Genomic DNA, 14,670 nt, shown 5'->3' with positions numbered 1-14,670 from the left:
AAGCCCTCTACTGCGGGCTATAAGGCTATAATGCATCAAAACAATACCAGTATAGTAAAATAAATCTACAAGATGACACTTGTACTGCTGAATATCCCTGTAATATTTTGTGCTCCATAGTGTGCTCCATTGATATTTTGGGGGGTTGATATTCTGGGTGCACACACGCGATGACCCTTCATATAAAGTTATAGATGAGAAAATGAAAGAGGACATGGAAGTAAGACAAAGAAGAAAGGGGGGTGAATTGGGAGCCGAAGGGTTGGAGTACGGGACATCCTTCAGGAGATGATGATAGGTTCACCCCCTTTTAGAATCACACACTTCGGTGCATCTGATGCAGATTGAAGCCCATTTCCCCATATTGTTTTCTATCTTATATGACTTCTTAGTGTTTCCACTGCAAGGGGTTCACTCATCTTGTGAAGCAACACCATCACAGCATCACCTTATGCAATCCAACGAAATATCATTGTGCGACCAACAACAAGGTATGGGTCAGTTTGATGTATCACCTCTGTCCTGATGTCACAATATGTGAAGAGCTTTTAGGTTTAAAGCATTTTTATTGAGACAAAAAGACATGGGGGAAGGGGCTAGGAGGTTAGGATTACATACAATGCAGTAAAAGAAGAAGATGCAACTCAGGAGCGATGGCGAAGAGCAGTTCGTTGGTCCAGAGGAAAAACACAGTAAATAAAAAGCAGACAAAAAAGAATGCAATCAGTGTAACCTCCGTGCGCATATCCAACACTCCATATCTAAGCAATGAAAGCCAGTAGCAGTCCAACAGAGCACAACCCGTCCCCCCCGTCCCCCGTCCCCACTAAAGAAGGAAAAAGGAAAGAAAAACAACACCCCAACTCCCCCGTCCAATGGCTCCGCACTAGGACTATCCACCCCAAAAAGCCCGCACCCCCCTCCCCAGGACCCCGCCCCCCAATCAATCTAGTCCGCCAGGGTCACCGGTGGCGTCAGCCTAAGCAGTCTAAGGTACCCCGGGCATGTGAGTTCCCGGAACTCGTCGACAGCAGCGCTAGGAAGGGTTGCCACAGCTCTTCAAATTGGTCTATCTCCCCCGCCACCGTAAGCGACAACTTCTCCATACCCAACACGTGCCAGAGCCTATGCAACCAACCCGTAATGGAGGGGGCAGTGGTGGTGCGCCAGTGGATAAGGATATTCTGGACCGCAGACCCCAGCGCAATCGCGATCTGCCTACCCCTGTGGGACTTCAATGGGTACATTAGGTCATTGGGGAGGCCCAGTAATGCATACGCCAGAAAGCGCGGTAGCTCTATCTCAAAGTGCTTATCCACCTCGTCCAAAACCTCCTTCCAGTAAGCGGTCAGCACGGGACAATCCCAGAGAATGTGTGAGAGGGTACCCTCCTGCCCGCAGCCCCGCCAGCACCCCTTGTCAGTATGTCTATGCATCTCATACAGTCTCTCCGGAGTGTAGTACCAATAAGTGGACACCTTAGTAAAGGTCTCCGTGAGGCCCGTATGATATGCAGAGTGCCGCGCCCGGTATGCAATTTTGTCCCATTCCTTGTGGCTGAGTGTCCTGCCCAATTCCCTGTGCCAGCACTCCCTCCCCGGGTTATAGTAATGAAACGGCGGGGTTGTAGGTACTTGTACAAATCGGTAATCAGCTTGGCATCGGAGGTCCGGGTCACCAACCACCTCTCATACGGCGTAATTTGACGGGCAGCAGTGTCGCGCACCTGGGGTTGGAGGGCCCAGTGCCGAACCTGCATGTAACGCAATCTGTCCAGCTCCATCAGGCCGAAGTTCTGACGAAGTTGCTGAAAAGGAAGCACGCCCTCCGGCCCTTAGATCTGGAAGAGCACCCTGCAGCCCGCAGTCACCCAATGGGAAAAAGCTCCCGGCTCCATCCCGGGGGAGAAGTCCGGGTTACCTACTATAGGCGTGACTGGCGAAGGGAAGGTGGTAAGGCCCCGGTCCTCGCATACTGCATCCCACACCCTCAGGGGGACCCGCGTAATAAAAGAGGCGTAAAGGTTGGGAGGGCGATGCGCACGGCGCAAGAATGGAACCTCCTGCAAGGTGCGGCCCGCCACCGCCTGGTCTTGAAAAAGCCAGTGTTTGTCGGACTCCCACCTGCTCCACTCCACCATATACCGCAGCTGCGCCGCCTGAAAGTATTTACGGAGGTCGGGGATACCAAGACCCCCTGCCTCCAGGGCAAGTGTGGAAAGTACTCTCTTCATCCGCGGCTTGCGGCCCTGCCAGACAAAGCGGGAGATGTCAGCCTGCGTTTGTCATATCCAGCCCACTGGGGGTTGGAGAGGCAGGGCGTGGAAAAGATACAGTATCTGAGGCAACACCGTCATCTTAACCGCCGCGATTCGACCCAGCCAGGACAGCAGGCCCTTGCTCCAGCAGCCAAGCTCCTCCTTGATCTTCCTGCTAAGGGAGGCGTAATTAGCCGCAACCATCTCTGATAATGTGGGCGCCAGCAGAATCCCCAGGTATGGCACCGTGGACGAGGACCACTGCATGGGAAATAGTCGCTGAAGGTCCCTTCTGGTAGCCGCAGCCAGGGACACATCCAGCGCCACCGATTTGCCCATATTCATTTTGAAGCCGGCCACACGTGCAAAGGTGTCCAGCTCCTGGATGCATGCAGGTAACGACCTCCTAGGGTCGTCCAGGGTCAACAGGATATCGTCCGCATAGAGGCTAACCGTATGGACATACTGGCCCATTTTGACCCCAATAGCGTCAGGGTTGTTACGAATCCTCTGAGCAAACGGCTCCATATAGAGGGCAAACAGAAGCGGCGAGAGGGGGCAGCCCTGCCTCGTGCCGCGTTCAATGGCAAAGCCCTTGGAGCTACACCCATTGACCCGCACCGATGCTGAAGGATGCTTATAACAGTTGAATACCCTGGTGCGGAACTTATCGCCGATTGCCAGTTTCCTGAGAACCAGTTCGAGGTACGGCCAATGAACTCTATCGAAGGCCTTCTCCGCATCAACTGACAGCAGCATCCGCTCCCCCGGGATCCGCGAGGCCTTCTCCAGAACATGCGCCACCCGCTTGGTATTGTCTACCGTCTGTCTGCCGGGTACAAAGCCAGCCTGGTCCGCCTCCACCAGTCCGGGGAGATGCTGGCCCAGCCTGGACGCTAGAATCCCCGTATACAGCTTGAGGTCGACATTCAAAAGCGAGATGGGTCGATACGAACCACATAAGGTCCGGTCTTTCCCAGGTTTCGGGATTACTGAGACCGTCGCGCGCAGGAGATCCGGTGGGATGGCTCCCGGTTCGGAGAAGGAATTAAATAGCCGAGCAAGAACAGGGGCTACAGCCGTGCAAAAGGTCTTGTAAAACAGAGACGTGTACCCATCTGGGCCCGGGGCCTTACCATGCTTCAGCCGCGCTATAGCGGAAATCACCTCCTCCACATGAATATCCCGCTCTAGATGGTCCGCCTGAGCAGGATCCAGCACCGGAAGGGTCACCGACTCCAGATAGTCTTCGGCGACTTGCGGCGAGGAGGGCTCCTCAGCATACAGCGCCTCGTAGAAGCTGCGGAAAGAGTCCGCCACCTCTGCGTCCCCGGAAACGGCCACCCCGTCCGCACCCACCAGTTCCCGCACGACGCTACGCTGTTGCGCGACCCGGAGCCGAAGCGCCAGGAGCTTACCACACTTGTCCCCCCCTGTATAGAAGGCATGCTTCAAGCGCAAGGCTATATTTACAAAAAGGGGTGGTGAGGGACAGAGTCTCTGAATTAAACAGAAAGCTCTCACCCAGTCAAAAGATCAGGGCTAGATCCAACACCGTTTTTTAGCTCACTGCACCATCCCAGTTTCAGAACCTGACTGTATGCAAATTAGTCTGTTCCTGTCCTTTCTCACTGCTCCATCAGGATTCAAGCAAGCCGGGCCGAAGAAGGCTGAAATGCCAGAAACCGGTCCCCGGTAGCTTGTCTCCTTTCTGGTGAAGAATTGGCTTGGTAGTTTAGTCTGCCCTGTTCCCATGATGCACTGGGCCAGGGACAGACTGATTTGCATATAGCCAGGTTCTGAGCTGGGATGGGGCAGTGAGATAAATAACGGTGATGGATCAAGCCCTGATCTTTGGACTGGGTAAGAGTGGTCTGTTTAACTCAGACACTCTGTTCATCACCACCCCCTTTTCTAAATCGTTTTTGGCCACTATAGGTGTGGCAGGGTATACTCAGACATGAGTCCCTTTCTCACTGCTCCATCAGGATTCAAGCAAGCCGGGCCGAAGAAGGCTGAAATGCCAGAAACCGGTCCCCGGTAGCTTGTCTCCTTTCTGGTGAAGAATTGGCTTGGTAGTTTAGTCTGCCCTGTTCCCATGATGCACTGGGCCAGGGACAGACTGATTTGCATATAGCCAGGTTCTGAGCTGGGATGGGGCAGTGAGATAAATAACGGTGATGGATCAAGCCCTGATCTTTGGACTGGGTAAGAGTGGTCTGTTTAACTCAGACACTCTGTTCATCACCACCCCCTTTTCTAAATCGTTTTTGGCCACTATAGGTGTGGCAGGGTATACTCAGACATGAGTCCCTTTCTCACTGCTCCATCAGGATTCAAGCAAGCCGGGCCGAAGAAGGCTGAAATGCCAGAAACCGGTCCCCGGTAGCTTGTCTCCTTTCTGGTGAAGAATTGGCTTGGTAGTTTAGTCTGCCCTGTTCCCATGATGCACTGGGCCAGGGACAGACTGATTTGCATATAGCCAGGTTCTGAGCTGGGATGGGGCAGTGAGATAAATAACGGTGATGGATCAAGCCCTGATCTTTGGACTGGGTAAGAGTGGTCTGTTTAACTCAGACACTCTGTTCATCACCACCCCCTTTTCTAAATCGTTTTTGGCCACTATAGGTGTGGCAGGGTATACTCAGACATGAGTCCCTTTCTCACTGCTCCATCAGGATTCAAGCAAGCCGGGCCGAAGAAGGCTGAAATGCCAGAAACCGGTCCCCGGTAGCTTGTCTCCTTTCTGGTGAAGAATTGGCTTGGTAGTTTAGTCTGCCCTGTTCCCATGATGCACTGGGCCAGGGACAGACTGATTTGCATATAGCCAGGTTCTGAGCTGGGATGGGGCAGTGAGATAAATAACGGTGATGGATCAAGCCCTGATCTTTGGACTGGGTAAGAGTGGTCTGTTTAACTCAGACACTCTGTTCATCACCACCCCCTTTTCTAAATCGTTTTTGGCCACTATAGGTGTGGCAGGGTATACTCAGACATGAGTCCCTTTCTCACTGCTCCATCAGGATTCAAGCAAGCCGGGCCGAAGAAGGCTGAAATGCCAGAAACCGGTCCCCGGTAGCTTGTCTCCTTTCTGGTGAAGAATTGGCTTGGTAGTTTAGTCTGCCCTGTTCCCATGATGCACTGGGCCAGGGACAGACTGATTTGCATATAGCCAGGTTCTGAGCTGGGATGGGGCAGTGAGATAAATAACGGTGATGGATCAAGCCCTGATCTTTGGACTGGGTAAGAGTGGTCTGTTTAACTCAGACACTCTGTTCATCACCACCCCCTTTTCTAAATCAAGCGCAAGGCGGCATACTCCGCCCTATCAAAATCCAGTGCCGACAGGAGTTTCCTCGCTGCCTTCAACTGTCTCCACACCCTTGGAGCCCCCGTGCGGCGGTGGACCTGCTCGAGCTCCCGGACCTGAACGGTCAGCTCGTCCCTCTTCCGTTGTCGCTCCCTATTTTCGGCTGAGGAGATGGAGATAAATTCCCTTCGGAGGACTGCCTTCAATGCCGCCCACTGTGTCGCTTGGGAGGTGTCGGTGTTGTTATTGTGAATCAAATAGTCCTGGATGACCTCCCCAATGCGTTTCACTACAGACTTTTTGTGCAAAAGGGTATCTCGAAGGCGCCAGACCCCCCGAGAGGGAGAGGCCGCCGGCCACTTGAAAACGCCAGCGACTGGTGCATGGTCAGACAGGGACAGGACCCCAATGTCCGCCGCTGTAGCGGCAGCGTGCATCGGACCATGCACCAGGAGGTAATCCAGCCGTGCATAGGTGCGGTGTGCGTGTGAAAAGTAGGAGTAGTCCTTATCAGAGGGGTGCATGGAGCGCCAAAGGTCGTGCAAGTCCATTTCCGCAATCCGGGCCTTCACAGCCTGGGACAATTCCCCCGTCTGCGGAAAGCGCTGCGCCGACCTGTCCATCACCGAATCGAAGACAATATTAAGGTCACCCCCCAAGATGACATGGCGGTCGGGCGAGGCAGTGACGTCCACCAACACGGAGTCCAGGAAACGTTCTTGGTGGTCATTTGGGCTGTAAACGGAGCCAACCGTGAACGCTATGCCTCCTAAGCGCATGCGATAGGCAAGAAGCCTCCCCTTCTGTTCAGCGTACTTATACAAAACCTCCCCCCTAAAGGAGCTCGCTAGAAGAATGGCTACCCCCGCAGTCTTGTTTGCAGCCGAGGAGAAGAACTGGGTGGGGAACTTGGCAGAGCACAGCCTATGGCAATCCCGGGACAATAAGTGGGTCTCCTGCAGGAGGCAGATGTCCGCCTGCGTCCCCTCCAGCAAAGATAAGATCGCTCTGCGCTTCACAGGGTTATTCAGGCCCTTAACATTAAGGGTCACTACTTTTAGAGATGACATTCTTCTCGGGGATCAGGGACGCTATGCATAGGGCAAGGGATCAGCGGGAGGGGCGCGCGGGGCAGCAGCGCAGGAGAAGCCAAGACAGACCCAGCGCGGGCACGGACAACATCAGACGGGACCCCCTTAACAGCAGAACAACCCTTACGCCCACCCCAAACACAACCATGGCAACTAGCCAAATGTAAACTTAAACACCCCATTGTCTCAGTCTAGCCCGAAAAAGGGGCAAGTCCGTAAAAAAAAAAGCAAAGTGGACGTTCAGCCACTCACCTCCATCCCCTCCCACCCGACCCCCCCGACCCGAACCAAGCATCAAAGAAGCTGAGAGTATCTCCCCCCGGAGTGAGTGTTAGGCCGTCATGGCCACCTCGGGGGAGCCGGCCGAGCCCCCAGCAGCCGCCCTCAAAGCGTCGGCCATGTCCGCCCTGATAGTAGGGGAGTCCGGGCGTCCTGCGCTGGCCGTCGATTGCCTCTTCGCCGACCGTCGCCGGCTCCTTCGCTCTGAGCGCCTCCATGACGGTGTAGCTCCTTCCTCCTCCGCCGCCGTAAGCCCCAGGACCCCACAGATGTCCTGCAAGGAGCGCAGCTGATGCAGCACCCCATTCCACCGGAAGATCAGGCGGAAGGGATGTCCCCAAGAGTATGGCGTCTCGTGTTCGCGCAGAAAGTCAGTGGCAATCCTTAAGGACCTGCGTTTCTGCAGCGTGCTGGCGGATAGGTCCTGATAAAGCGCTACAGGCCGTTCCCGGAAAGTCAGGGGCTGTTTCCTGCGGGCCTCAGTCATGATGCGTTCCTTCAGCGGGAAGTCGGGCAGGAAAGCCAAAATGTCCGGCGGGGGCGCCGATGACTGGCGCTGTCGGCCAACCCTGTGTGCCCTATCGATGCGAATAGGGAAGTCCGCAGCTTCCCCCAGGATCTCCCGGAACAGGCCTTGCAGATAGCCCACCAAGTCGGTCCCCTCGTCCGCGGGCGGCACACCACGCACTTGAATGTTATTCCTCCGTGACCTGTTCTCAAGGTCCTCGGAGTGGGCTTGGAGCTCAACACACTGCTCCCGGAGACGGAGAACGTCCTGTTGAAGATGGACTATCTCTTCGTCCCGGCGCTGGGCCGCCGTTTCCACCGTCTCAACTCGCTAGCCGAGGCCCTCCACCTCCCTACGCACTTCACGGACCTCACTGGCCACTTCCCGCTTCAGCGTTTGGAAGTCCTCTTTTGAGGGAGCTAAACAGTTCTTCCATAAAGGACCTCGTGACCGGCGGCTCCCCTCCATTCGCATCCGCCGAGGCCCGGGAAGACTCCGGCGACGGTTGTGTTCTGTCTCGCAGTTGTTGGGCCCTGCCAAGCATGTCCGGCAGGGTGCGGTCCCCCTTCCTCGAACCGCCTCTTCCAGTCATCGCAATCGTAGCAACCGATGAGTGGGCACAGGGTCAGCCGCCTCGGGGATGTCCAGCCGCCGGCAAGCACCCAATGCGAGGATCTCTTGGCTGCGCCACAAGCGACAAAATGGCGGATCAGTCCGGGCACTGCCAGCCGCGGCGCCCAGCCGAGACGGCAACGGAGAGCTAAAGTGGGGGGTCCCCCACCAACACGCCTCACAGAGAGGGAGCCCAGCAGCGGGCACAGACTCCCGCAGCAAGGGGTTGCAGTGGAGGCCGACAACACCGATCACTCGGGGACAAAATGGCGGCAGGGCGGGGCAGGGCAGAACGGCCAAGTCCGGTGACCCCACCGGGTGTCCCCCAGAAACACAGCAATCGGAGAAGTACCACAGCCAGTGTTCATGCAGTCACACAAAAGGGCCCAAATGGTCCGTCCCTAACAATGAGTCCGCAGAGCTTCGCCCACGGGAGCCAGGGCCCACACAGCGTGGGGCGTCGCCGACACAAGTCCGGGCGCCAAAGCACACGACCAAAGTCCTCCGTGCCGCCGGGGCCCTGTCCGCAGGGCTCCTTTATTCTCCGTCGAGCTACGGGTCCGGCTCCTTCCCGATCGTCAGCTTTCAGCACCAGGCCCAGCCAAGGCGTCCGGACAGCGCTCCACTTCGCTCCGCCTCCCAGGCTCTCCGTCGCTCTTCGATCTCGATCGGGTTTTTGAGATACTTTTCCCGAGGCGATCAGGGCCAAAGTGACATCAATGTGTGCGCCTGGTGCTCCGCTACTCTCCTCTCACACGCTGAGCATCAGCGGGGGGAGATAAGCGTAAGAAAAGGGCTCGAGCTCAGTCGGGCCGGAGGAGCTGCGGGAGGAAGCGTCCGCTCACCCCGCCATCTTGGCCACGCCCCCTGAAGAGCTTTTAAACAAAAGTATCCTATCACAGTGTGCTGGACTCGCCGCCATCAAAGTCGAGAGTATTTACCTCTCTGCCTATGATTCTCTCTGGTTCCCAAAATAATAATTAAAAAAAAAGTTTCTATTTCTCTTTAAACTGCACTCTATGCAGTGTAAATGACATGCGTCCTGGATCTCATTTCAATAGGAAGGATGGACTGCTGAGCTGGCCCTGCTGGGATTCCAACCTGTGACTTGCAGATCCCTGCATATGTCAGTGGTGTGCATCCTTTCCGGTCAACCGTCCTTCTTGACCCAAGACCCATCACTTAAACCGTCTTCCAGTTTATGATACTTAGACTCACTGACCTACCACCTGTCAGCCCTCTTGAGCATCCGAACAATGTCTGGTAAAGACAAATGACTTTATGATTTTCCATACCTCTGCCTCCAGGAAAATTGAGACGGAATTTGGAAGTTGTTTCGTGCGCCTCAACTCCCCCTAACTCGGCAAGAAACGCATCAAAGTGCTAAAAACTTCAACAAATTGATATGTGTAGAATAACAAGAGACTGAAACTTTCATGTACGCATCTAAGGCCTTGGCCATTTTGGGCATTCAATGTGTTGAGTTCCATCTGTTGCAGCTTCTTATGCAAATAGGGCAATAGCCTTCTTAAGTAGGGCAATAGCCTTCATATGCAGAAAGTGGGGTGTTCTGCCGTCAGCGGGGTGTTCTGCCGTCAGCGGGGTGTGCTGCTGTCAGTGGGGTGTACTGCATCAGTGGGGTGTGCTGCCATCAGTGGGGGTGCTGATGTCAGTGGGGGGTGCTGCTGTCAGCGGGGTGTGCTGCTGTCTGTGGGGTGTGCTGCCGTCAGCGGGGTGTACTGCATCAGTGGGGTGTGCTGCCATCAGTGGGGGTGCTGATGTCAGTGGGGGGTGCTGCTGTCAGCGGGGTGTGCTGCTGTCAGTGGGGTGGGCTGCTGTCCGTGGGGTGTGCTGCCGTCAGCGGGGTGTTCTGCCGTCAGCGGGGTGTGCTGCCGTCTGTGGGGTGTGCTGCTGTCAGTGGGGTGTACTGCATCAGTGGGGTGTGCTGCCATCAGTGGGGGGTGCTGATGTCAGTGGGGGGTGCTGCTGTCAGTGGGGTGCGCTGCTGTCAGTGGAGGTTGCTGCTGTTAGTGGGGTGTGCTGTCGTAAGGTCAGTGGGGTGTGCTGCAGTCAGTGGAGTGTGTTGCTGTCAGTGGGGGGTGCTGCCATCAGTGGGGTGTGCTGCTGTCAGTGGGGTTTGCAGCTGTCAATGGTGGGTGCTGCTGTCAGTGCTGGGTGCTGCTGTCAGTGGGGTGTGCTGCCGTCAGCGGGATGTGCTGCTTTCAGTGGGGGGTGCTGCTGTCAGTGGGTTGCAATGCTGTCAGTGGGGTGTGATGCTGTAAGCGGGGTGTGGTGCTGTCAGTGGGGTGTGCTGCTGTCAGTGGTGTGTGCTGCCATTAGTGGGTCGTGCTGCCACCTGCGGGTGGTGCTGCTGTCAGTGGGGTGTGCTGTTGTCAGTGTGGTGTGCTGCCGTCAGTAGGGTGTCCTGTGGTCAGTGGGGTGTGCCGCTGTCAGTGGGGTGTGCTGCAGTCAGCGGGGTGTGCTGCCGTCAGTGGGGTGTGCTGCCGTCAGTAGGGTGTGCTGCCGTCAGCGGGGTGTGCTGCTGTCAGCGGGGTGTGCTGCTGTCAGCGGGGTGTGCTGCAGTCAGCGGGGTGTGCTGCCGTCAGTGGGGTGTGCTGCCGTCAGTAGGGTGTGCTGCCGTCAGCGGGGTGTGCTGCTGTCAGCGGGGTGTGCTGCTGTCAGCGGGGTGTGCTGCCGTCAGTAGGGTGTTCTGCCGTCAGAGCTGCGTCAGTGGGGTGTGCTGCCATCAGTAGGGTGTGCTGCCGTCAGCGGGGTGTGCTGCTGTCAGCGGGGGGTGCTGCTGTCTGCGGGGTGTGCTGCTGTCAGTACCCGTGCACTCCTGTGTCTTCACACAGGCCACTAGGAGAACCTCTACAGGCCTCCCTCTACTGCGTGCAGAGCTAGCTCCATGAAGCCGACAGTGTGGGAGCTCTTTAATGTGCTGGAGAACTGGCACTTCAAAGTCAGACGTGCTGTCAGTGGGGTGTGCTACCGTCAGTGGGGTGTCCTGCTGTCAGTGTGGTGTGCTGCCGTCAGTAGGATGTGCTGCTGTCAGTGGGGTGTGCTGTTGTCAGTGTGGTGTGCTGCCGTCAGTGGGGTGTGCTGCTGTCAGCGGGGGTGCTGCTGTCAGCGGGGGGGGGGGGGTGCTGCTGTCAGCGGGGTGTGCTGCTGTCAGTAGGGTGTGCTGCCGTCAGTGGGGTGTGCCGCTGTCTGCGGGGTGTGCTGCTGTCAGTACCCGTGCACTCCTGTGCCTTCACACAGGCCTCTAGGAGAACCTCTACAGGCCTCCCTCTGCTGCGTGCAGAGCTAGTGGGAGCTCTTTAATGTGTATCAAAGTAAACAAAACCTGAGACAGAGCAGCGAGCTCGTGCTGTGCGGTTTACAAGGACATGAGATGGTGCTGATTCTAGATAGTGTCTCAGTGTACCGGCTGCTTTCTTTTTTTTCTCTCACAATATTTGCTTCAGTTAAGTTTCTTTTTAGACTCTAGAATACGAAACTAAAGACAACATTCAGTGGGCACCGCCAGCCTGCTGCCTGTCATCCAGTTACTGAGAGACTGAGCAGAGCTGTGCTGCCGCTAATGTGACCGCACTGGTCCAAGAGCACAGGCTGTGCACTGGCAGCAGTGCTTAATTTGTAAAATATTAAGTGCAGGTGCTCAAATTTTTGTGGGAGGCCACACCCACTTCCTCAGCTCCGCCCACGTCCAGCCCTGGCTCCACCCACTTACTCTATTGTCCCCACCCACATCTCCTAAATGCACCCTCTCACATGCATTTCTACATGCAGCTCTTGGTGACAGGTAGACGTAGTAATTCAATATTATATATTAGTACTTTAACTTATAGACTGCAAGTAATAAAAGGATCTCTCCCACAAAAACAGTATCCCACTGAACTATTCGTCGCATGCGCATTGTGGTCTGCATGGCGCAAGTGCTTTGAAACATAAACCCTCTGCACTACCTTATGATGAGTCAAAAGTAAACTTCCACTAGACAAAGCTCGATTCTCTGTCCATCAGCTCCATTAATCACCAGTTCTATTGACATTCTTATTTTTGCCAGAAATGTGCTGGAGGCAAGGAACATTGTAGTAGGTGCTTTTAACTCCATCATATATTTGAGAAAATGGCACCCCCAACCCACTCCACCTGCCCCCAAAGTCAATGCCCAGTTATGTGGCGACGGCCACTCTGCCCTACAGCTGACACTGTGCCGGCATGTGTAAGGTGCCGGTTGCAAATATTCACTGAGCCAGGTGCACACCATGTGGAGAAAAAGACAAATCTAAATTATTTCTGGACAGATGAAATTCGAACCTGCCACAGTTCTCTGGCTCATTGCAGATTCTAGGTATTTTCATAAGATACAGTAAGATAAGGAAGGGTAACGTAACAGCCAAACTCCCTCTTAGGTTACTACCACCTTCTGTGCTGCCATTTGGCTGTCTTGCGGGTCCTTCACAGCATGGCACATGAATCAGTGAATGAAACAACTTCCTAAAAATTGTCCCAAGGGTGACTCACTGCCTCTAATTAAATTTCAGATGGTAGTAAGGTAGTGGTACATAAAATTGTGGGTACTGCCGCACAATGGTGAGCCATTTGCCATTTCTTGTCGCATAATTTAGTCAAAGCTGAGCTGCATACATTGGCTGTACTGCAGACTACAAGATGCTCTTTGGCACACAATGTCACACTTTTTGGACAGGGTAACAACCTCACAGGACTGTGCTGCTTCGAGCAGCTTGGGGTCAAATCTGTGTGCACCACTGTCCCGCCGCAGCAATGCTCCCCACCCCTCCACCACCCACGGCTTCACGTGATGCTGCTGAACTCCGATTGCTTTCCCTTCTGCTCTAACTCTGGTCCCACGAAGTGCCGCCTGGGCGGGTGGGGGAGGGAGTTAGTGTGTCTTCTTCCCCATGCTTGCCCCGGGAAGGACAGATTGCTACTGATAGGACCGGTCGCCTCCCATGACAGAGGTTGTTTTCACAGGTGCCCCACAAGGCAGCTCCGGCCCCTCATTAACCCGTCTCCTTCAAGCTGTGGCAGCCAGCAGCCCCCGCCAGCAGTGGTGCAGCGACGTGGAATGGTCCTTAAAGGAAGTGGGTAAGGTGCTCAATAGTAAAATACAACCATATATACAGAGAAATTACTCTTTTATTCTTGAACTTGGGTACTTGCACTAATGAGCAGTAGCGTGGCCAGTGCGTCATGGACCCTCGTGCAAGGATGGAATGGGGGCCCTGGCTGGCTGTTTGAATTATAAGGCACGGGAATAACCATGGCTCAGGTAGGCCCCTCAGGCCTCTGTGTGCCGGTGCCACTGCACTTGCTGCCCCTGCTAATGAAAGCTACCTCTCTGCTCTCCGGACTCTCGGTTCTCAGGTGGGGGTTGGGTTGGGCGGCTGTGGGTGAAGAGAGCCGTACATCAGGCATAGGGCTGGACCCGGCAGCTGTATGAGACAAGGCCCGGGCGGCTATGTGAGACCAGAGCCTTTGCCTGCAGTCACTGGTGTGGCCTGCTGCCTTCGCTGGAATGGAGGCCGAAGCCCAGCCTCGAAGCCGGGAGTTTATGAGAAGTCAGAGCCTTGACTTCAAACAACTGCCAGGCGTCTATGAGCGGCCAGAGCCCGGGCACTAGACACCGGGCTGTAGGATTAGGAAGGAATAGAGCCCAGGCTCGATGACACAGGAGCTTGGTGCCTGTGAGAGAAAAAAGACTGAACTCCTCCGGGCCAGGCGGCTATGCAAGAACTGAGTCCGAAGCCAAGACATGGGGCAGGTTGGTTACAGGAAGTTTGTGTGTGAGTGTGTGCCTCAAGATAAGACGGGAAACTGTGGTGAGGCATTGAATTTTAAAAAGTTAGCGGCGCTGTGGGCGCGCACACTGTCACTGCTTTTTCCCACACAAATGAGAATGTCATTTTAACGAGTTTTATACAGTGAGCATGACCCACGTTGCCACCGTGTGATCTCACAGAAAATAGTCATGGTACATTTCACGCTCCATAACTCACGCTCCATAACTTTACACTATTTCCAGTGAGTTACAAAATCAATACTTACTGGCATAACATTGCCCTTAATTAATTCGAAGAGTGAGGCCTGCTGCAGCTTCAAGAGTTCCGAGTCCATACCACTGCTTGCTTTGATCAACTGAGCTGAGGCTGCGCAGTATTCTGGGGCGGGGAAAAGTGTAGACAGAGTCTGCATTGGTCCAAGTCAGGAAACCTGACTTGACAATTCAACGCCAACGAGGGACGGGATAATTTTCTTCTGCAGCGTGAGTGGTCATTTGTAATGCACTAGCGCTGAACTACTCAATTTGCGGGACCTTTCACCAGGCTGTTACGCTGAGGCAGGGACCCACGCAGTTTCTGGTGGGGTGTGTCTGCGCCTCATGAGAAGGAGGGCAGCCTCGGCGCACACAGCATTCAATTTTTAAAAGTTCACGCACAGGTGAGAAACATCAGGGGGTTGGTTGTCACGATTATGAAGGTTTGAAATGTGACACAACCATAATATGAATTGGCAGGTATTTCATAGACCCGGCCCTGAGTAATAAGTGCCGGTGCTAAGCACCGGAAAGCTCCGGCACAAATTA

The sequence above is a fragment of the Lissotriton vulgaris genome, unplaced genomic scaffold (genome assembly GCF_964263255.1).
Source record: "Lissotriton vulgaris unplaced genomic scaffold, aLisVul1.2 SCAFFOLD_283, whole genome shotgun sequence".
Lineage (NCBI taxonomy): Eukaryota > Metazoa > Chordata > Amphibia > Caudata > Salamandridae > Lissotriton > Lissotriton vulgaris.
This window is presented reverse-complemented; position numbering follows the sequence as displayed.